Here is a 7,724-nt window from a genome sequence, read left to right on the forward strand (position 1 = left end):
CCGAATGCCATAACTAACCACAATGACAGCGCGATGTTAATCTGTTCCAACAAACGCAAAGCTAGGAAAACAAGCTGAAGCACTCTTACCTTAAAGAAGCTTCGTATGAAGTATATAGCACTCAACATTGTGAGTGTGTTGAGGAGGGGACGGCTTCAATCCTCTTTCACTCCCCCTCTAACCCTCTCTCTCTCTCTATCCTCATGTCCTGTTGAGAGTTTCTCAAGCCCGTTCCGGCCGCATGCTTACTTGTTGCTATTTAGGAGCGCTCTAAGACTCATGACACAGCCAGAGAGAGAGAGAAAGGGAGCAAGAGACACGCAGAGAGAGACAGAATGAACCTGTCATGCCATGCCAGTGGCTTAAGTTTCCTAACAATGAGCACTCCTCCGTTCAACTCAGCTATGTAAAAACAACCGTCTTAGCCAGAGAATCATTTAACCATTTCACTTCTTATCCTACGAGCATCTTAAGATTTAATTACGCTGTCTGAGGCCAGTCTGAGGTACAATAACAGCGTGCGAGTCCGGCTGGGGTGGATTAAAAAGAGTGTTGTGGGTGGGAAAGCATTAGGTCATTTTATTTGATTTTTTTATATTGTTGGGTGAATGTCTGTGAAACTCCCAGTGCTAATGCTTTAATCTTAAACCTCCCGCCCAGCAACTGTACCTGTGTTGTCTTGATTTATATAAACACTATGAGTGTGAAGTAAAAGTAAACATCACTTGGCCGTCCCTGCAGTGAGGTCAAGTGGGCACACGCTCTCCAAAGGCCTGGTGTTATCACGTGTTTATGATAGTGCTGTGAAACATATTGTAGGAAGGTTTAACGCATGAGGAGAGGACCTGCAGTGGAAAGTGATTTTTATCTTATAGCAGAGGTATATGTGTAACTTGTGTCACCAAAAACAACTAAATGACTGTTTCTATGTTTCTCCGTCACAAACAGATAGTCCCACCCCAAATGGATGCCATTGGTTGTGCCAGTTTGGTTAAGATCAAACAAACAGAGCAATCTTTTGACTGTGCCACAGACCCACAGCTGCTTTCAGAGAAATCAACCTACAAATAGCTTACATATAGTTACCTATAACGGGAGATAATATACACTTTGTAGCATTTTATTGTTTTGTTTTGTTTTTTTTCAGTAAGATGTTTTTGAACATAAAGAAGTCTCTTCTGCTCACCAAGACTGCATTTATTTGATCAACAATACAGTAAAAATTCTGAAATATTTTTACAGTTTAAAATAACTGTTTTCTATTTCAATATCTGTTAAAATATAATTTATTTCTGTGATCAAAGCTGTATTTTCAGCATCATTACAATATAATATAATATTTAGGCAGTAGTACAGTACCAGTGCAAAACTTCCAACCCTAGAGTGAAAAAATAAATAAATACAATAAAATATAAAAAAAATTAAATTAGTTCACTTTCACTTAGAAAGTAAGTTAACTAATCTGTTTTAAAGGGGTCATATGATGCAATTTCAAGTTTTCCTTTCTCTGCATACTCTAGGCCGCCGTGTGTGACGCTGTGTTTCGTTTCGAAAGCAAAACTTTGTTTGGTCATCCAAAAGAGGACACGACTAGAAATCAGTGGTTAAGTTGTATTTACAACACTGTTCCAGAACAGTTCAACCCAAATATTCAGATGTGTGCAGCGCATTTTATGGAGGACTGTTTCCTGATCCTGGGAGAGTTTTTCTTTTTTAATAAATCTGCAAAAATGTCAACAATTCTGTGTTTTTCTGTCAATATGGGGTGCTGTGTGTACATTAATGAGGAAAAAAAATCAACTTAAATGATTTTAGCAAATGGCTGCAATATAACAAAGAGTGAAAAATTTAAGGGGGTCTGAATACTTTCCGTACCCACTGTATATATTGTTTTAAATCCATTTGAAATAGACTAATTTGTTGTTTTGGACCATTCGGGCAGCACTGGGAGAACAACGACACCGTCATCTACGGCTAAAATGACCTCAACGGCTCTGCTGAGGAAATCATATCCATCTATGATCACCAAATCTCTCTACATGAGAAGATACACATTCACAAGGGCAGGACGACTCACAATACTGAGGGGTCTTGTTTGGATCCACTTTTGGGGTCACAACAGGTCAGAGACACACGCTAAAGCTCTTTTACCTGCGTACGGGCTCATAGTTACTCCGTTCCTTCCTCCTACTGTAGTCAAATAACAAACGTCACAAAAAGAGACATGAAGGGCAGGCGGTTATTGACACTCATGTGTTAGAGGCCTTTCCGAAAGCCAAATTTACACGTGTGAGTCAATCATCACACACACACACAAGAGGAAAATTAATATGTGGTGAGCAGTGCGCGAAAACACTAAGGACAGCAATCTCTCTCGCTCTCACACACACACACACACATCCCTCTAAAGCGACATCCCCACAGTTACAAACCATTACACACACACACACTAGTTTATCAGAAGAAGTGAGCGGTTAGTTCTTCAGTGAGCAGAATAAAGTGGAGGAACAATAACTGAACATACTACTCCCGCTCCTCCAGACCGCTGAATCTTCTCCTCTGTCTTGGGAAGGAAAGAAAAAAACAAGAGGAAGGAAAAAATAAGCTTGAATTCATTCAGAGCAATACATTTCTGAAGACTGTAGCTGTCAGAGCTTCAGCTGTGGAAATAGAGTGGTGTTAGGTGAGAAACCGAGATACACGATATATCTGTGAACATATCAGTACCTCTCAATAAAGATGACGTACAATTAAAATACTTTATTGTAAAGAAATAAAATAACAATATAAAAATTAAAACAAAATATAACATTTTAAATAAAATGTATAAAAAATAAAATCTAAGAAACAAAAATGTTAAATAAAAAGTAAATATAATATAAAATAAAATATAAAAAATTAAAATAAAATCAAATAACATAACATTTAAAAAAAGATATATAAAAAATATAAAAATAAAAATTACAAAAAATTAAATAACATTTTAAATATATAAAAATATATATAAAATATAAAATTAAATAAAACAAAATAAAGTATAAAAACTTAACAAAATAACATTTAAATAAGATTTTAAAATAAAAATAAAATATCAAATATAACTATAAAATGTAACACAAAATAAAATAACATTTCAAATAGGATTTAACAAAAGAATAACTAAATATTAAATAAAATATAAAAATACAAAATATATTAAATAAAAACAAAATAAAATTTTAAATAACATTAAGCACTAGTACAGTCCAATCCCAAAATATAGTAATGAATCCCATTCTATCCAATCCTAGTGTGCACACTAGAAAGCTGCTATGCACATGCTCCACATTTCTGTGATGTCTAAATGAGTCTAGGATATTCATTTAATGCCAACAGCTGTCTAAAGCGGCTCAATTACACCACATTACAGCCGTGCTTTCACTTCAGTATTCAAGTGTTTAGCATGTAAATCTCTTCGTTATGAACTGTACAGTCACGAGAGCGTAAACTGCAGTCTCGTGTTTAATGTACAGTCCACGTGAGAAACAGAATCAGGATTTGATGGGTCTTTCCTCTGGAGTGTGTCGCTGTGCAGTCAGCAGCACGCAGCGGTCCAGAAACACTTTAATCTACAAACCACGTCAACATACAAAAGTCAAAGGCATTTTTAAATGGCCTTTGGTCATGAGAGTGAAAGAAAGTAACACTAGGTGATCTGAACCGTGCACGAGCGGTTACATAATCCTCTGATACATGCAAGTGAAAAATGCTGCACTGCATAAATGATAAATTTATTGGGCAGTCTATTAGCGAAAGTGGTTTTCTCCCTGTTAGAATGTTTAGTGCAAGTGTGAGTGCAGGCCAGTGGGGGATAATCGCGCTCGGGCTCAGTTCAAGACAACTGTTCCTAGTGTGAGTACACCCTAAGAAGGGAGCAGGAAAAGCAAATTGCCCTATGAACCGTAAGAATCCAGTTGGAAGCTCATCAAAGCTCTATTTCCTGTGTCTACTCTACTACAGGAAGAAAAACATCATGGGAACACAAATAATTAGACTTTTAACAAGAAATCACAAAAAATGCAAGGTAGTCCCAGGGTAGTTTTTGGATAGTGAACAACACCAGATTAAACTGCAGCTCTTAAAAGCTCAGTCTTTAAAATAAAAAATATATGTGGCATTTATATAACCAAGTAAAAAAAAAAAAAGACTATGCCAGTGGCTCTGTCTATTTCCAGCAACATTAATAAGCAGCAAATAATACATGATCGATTCAATGGAAAATGATATGCGAGAACATTTCTGGCTCCATTCCACACCAGCAAGGGAAGAAAAAAAAAAAGCACATAACATTTAAATAAGATTTTAAAATAAAAATAAAATATCAAATATAACTATAAAATGTAACACAAAATAAAATAACATTTCAAATAGGATTTAACAAAAGAATAACTAAATATTAAATAAAATATAAAAATACAAAATATATTAAATAAAAACAAAATAAAATTTTAAATAACATTAAGCACTAGTACAGTCCAATCCCAAAATATAGTAATGAATCCCATTCTATCCAATCCTAGTGTGCACACTAGAAAGCTGCTATGCACATGCTCCACATTTCTGTGATGTCTAAATGAGTCTAGGATATTCATTTAATGCCAACAGCTGTCTAAAGCGGCTCAATTACACCACATTACAGCCGTGCTTTCACTTCAGTATTCAAGTGTTTAGCATGTAAATCTCTTCGTTATGAACTGTACAGTCACGAGAGCGTAAACTGCAGTCTCGTGTTTAATGTACAGTCCACGTGAGAAACAGAATCAGGATTTGATGGGTCTTTCCTCTGGAGTGTGTCGCTGTGCAGTCAGCAGCACGCAGCGGTCCAGAAACACTTTAATCTACAAACCACGTCAACATACAAAAGTCAAAGGCATTTTTAAATGGCCTTTGGTCATGAGAGTGAAAGAAAGTAACACTAGGTGATCTGACATTAATAAGCAGCAAATAATACATGATCGATTCAATGGAAAATGATATGCGAGAACATTTCTGGCTCCATTCCACACCAGCAAGGGAAGAAAAAAAAAAAGCACTAAACAAAGAAAAGCAAGAGGAGGAAGAGCAGAGTGAAAATAGAAACACAGTGGTGATGTGCACTGACAGCAGAAGAAACACAGCATGTTTGCTCAGCAATAATGAAATTTGTTTCATGAAGCAGATGGCTTGTGTGAGTGGTTTTTAATCCACTTCCCTCCCTGCCAAAGAAATGTCAGCGGATCAGGAAGGTTTTTGGGTGCGTTTGGTTGCACCTGGATATTCAAGCTGTGAGATTGGGCGAAAAGCACACGTGGGGTGTACAGATGGAAGATGATCATCTCTGTGAAGCAGAAACTGATTTAAAAGGGTCCAATACTACTAGCCTTATCAAGAGACAATCCTGAAAAAACATAATTTAGAGGAATGTGATTCATTAATTCATTCAGCACACACAAGCCAATTAAATGTTTGGCCATGGCCCGTTTCTACTAAAGGATGTAACTTCTGAAAGCAATGCTAAAACTTAATGAAACTTGGTACATATGAATATCAGAACAATTTGAGGACACGCACCAATTTTCATCCAAATCCCCCCATAGGGGGCGCTATAACTAGGAAATCCTTATGAATCTGCAATTTTGATCAAGAAAGTTCAGCTCTTAGACAACAATTGTTCTGTTCAACCAAACTTTGATCATTTTCTAAACTTTTGCCATTTATTTAGACCCTTAAGATTACAAAATTTGGCTATAATTTCAGTTGTTGTTGAGCTGTGTTTGTCTTTATTTGGCATTAATGGAAAGAGCAATGGGCACAACTCTGAAAACCAAGGAGGTTACTTTTTTGTACGACTACAATATCTCAAAAAACAGACCTAAATTTCATCCCATGAGACACAGAAAGACTATTTCATCAGTAACCAGAGGTGGTGGTTTTTCTGTGGACTCAAATGTGATAAGACCTGTGGTTAGAAATATCAGTGATTCTACTCAAACACCAGGTTTGTGGCCATTATTGGCTACTTCTGGCCACCATAGGTGGTCCTCTATGAGAGGATTTATTGATTGGATGAGATGATGTCCATTGATGCTGGTCATTTTAGTTCACAGTGTGAAACAGGGATTCTAGGATTTTCTCCACATCTGCCAAACCCTGTCATTTTTCAGGCTGTGTACATGGGAATCAAATAACGCCAGGATGAAATGCTCTCTTTTTCACCCCAGTTTTCTTTTGCTTGACATTTTCCAAGTAAAACACCATACACACATCTTCTACAAAGAATATAAAGTGAAGACTACACACCAATGAGAAATTATTAAATTTGACATCCAAATGACACCCATCATTCAGGCGGGTTTGACAGCGACATGTCCTTACCTGTCAGCATCGGTCACCAGGGCCAGACGGCCGTAATCCCATGCCACTTTCCGCAAGATGGAGAAGACAAAAAGAAGAACCTGAGATAGAGATGCAGAGACAATCAGCCATGTGATAAAGAGAGAAGTCAAACTAATACATACATTCGGTTTATAGAAAGGTGTCCAAGGCCAAATGTTTACAAACATATTGTGAAACAAATCATTACTATGACATGAAATTGTCTATCCAGTAATATAAGAAAAATAGCGCTTAAGTGCCTACACTCCTGAAAGAACACCATTTATGGGATTTTGATTAATTAATTCATTCAGCACACACAACTGGCCCTTCGCCGGGAGCTTGATTGACAGGCGATCTGACCAATCATAATGCCAAATCTGCTATTTTGTCCGACAAACAAACCAGACATTATTTATTGTTTGAATTTCTTTAAAAAATGACAAAATTTGAAAGCTGACACTTTGTTTCATACCAAAAGTAACCTGCTCTGTCTTGTCTGTCGGAGTGTTGTCAGTGTCCTCTTTGCTCCGCGATGTATTTTTCAGGGTGTGAGGACATGATGTGTGGCGTGAGAGCATCATGGCTTGTCGGACATAGAAACAGTAACTTAGGGGGGTGGGTTTTTTGCTAAGGGTCAATTAAATGTTTGGCCATGGCCTACTTCTACTAATGGATGTATCTTCTGAACACAATGATCAAACTTATTGACGTTTGGTACATATGAGCATCAGGACAATTTGAGGGAACGCACCAATTTTCATCCAATTCCGTCCATAGGGGGCGCTATAACTAGGAAATCCTGATAAATCTGTGGTTTTGATCAAGGATGTTCAGCACTTGGACAACAATAATTCTGTTCTACCCAACTGTGGTCATTTTTTCCAGTTTTGACATCTATTTAGACCCTGATAATGACAACAGTCATCAGATTGAAGAAAAGAAAAATGCAACTAATAAATCAGAGGATAAATCAAGGCTCGATTTTTCTGCTGAAACGGTTTGGGGCTTTTAATCATGTTTACTAGGGGTGCTCCGATCAGGATTTTTGAGGCCGATCACAGAAAGCAGTATCTGCCGATACCTATCACCGATACCAATCTTTTTAAAGCCTTCTTTTTTATCATTTATAACTATTTATAGTGATACTCCAATCAGAATTTTTAGACATTTATTCAAGGCCTGAATTTCATGTTTGAAAATGGGGGGAATTCCCCTCTTAGGTGACTTGTGAGAGGGGAAGCAGCTTTCACACAGGAGTCCACTACTGATCCGTGGCTGTTTACCACAAACACAACATTTATCCATTAGTTTGATTTCAAATCCAAACA

The 7,724-nt window shown here is 37.1% G+C and overlaps 1 pseudogene; it reads right to left on the reverse strand.

The window, feature by feature from the left end:
• The window catches only part of LOC107712956 (CSC1-like protein 2), a 67,806-nt pseudogene that overhangs the window by 31,998 nt on the left and 28,084 nt on the right, over nucleotides 1-7,724 (reverse strand).

The sequence above is a fragment of the Sinocyclocheilus rhinocerous genome, unplaced genomic scaffold, assembly GCF_001515625.1.
Source record: "Sinocyclocheilus rhinocerous isolate Xijiao unplaced genomic scaffold, SAMN03320098_v1.1 scaffold147, whole genome shotgun sequence".
NCBI classification, from domain to species: Eukaryota; Metazoa; Chordata; class Actinopteri; order Cypriniformes; family Cyprinidae; genus Sinocyclocheilus; species Sinocyclocheilus rhinocerous.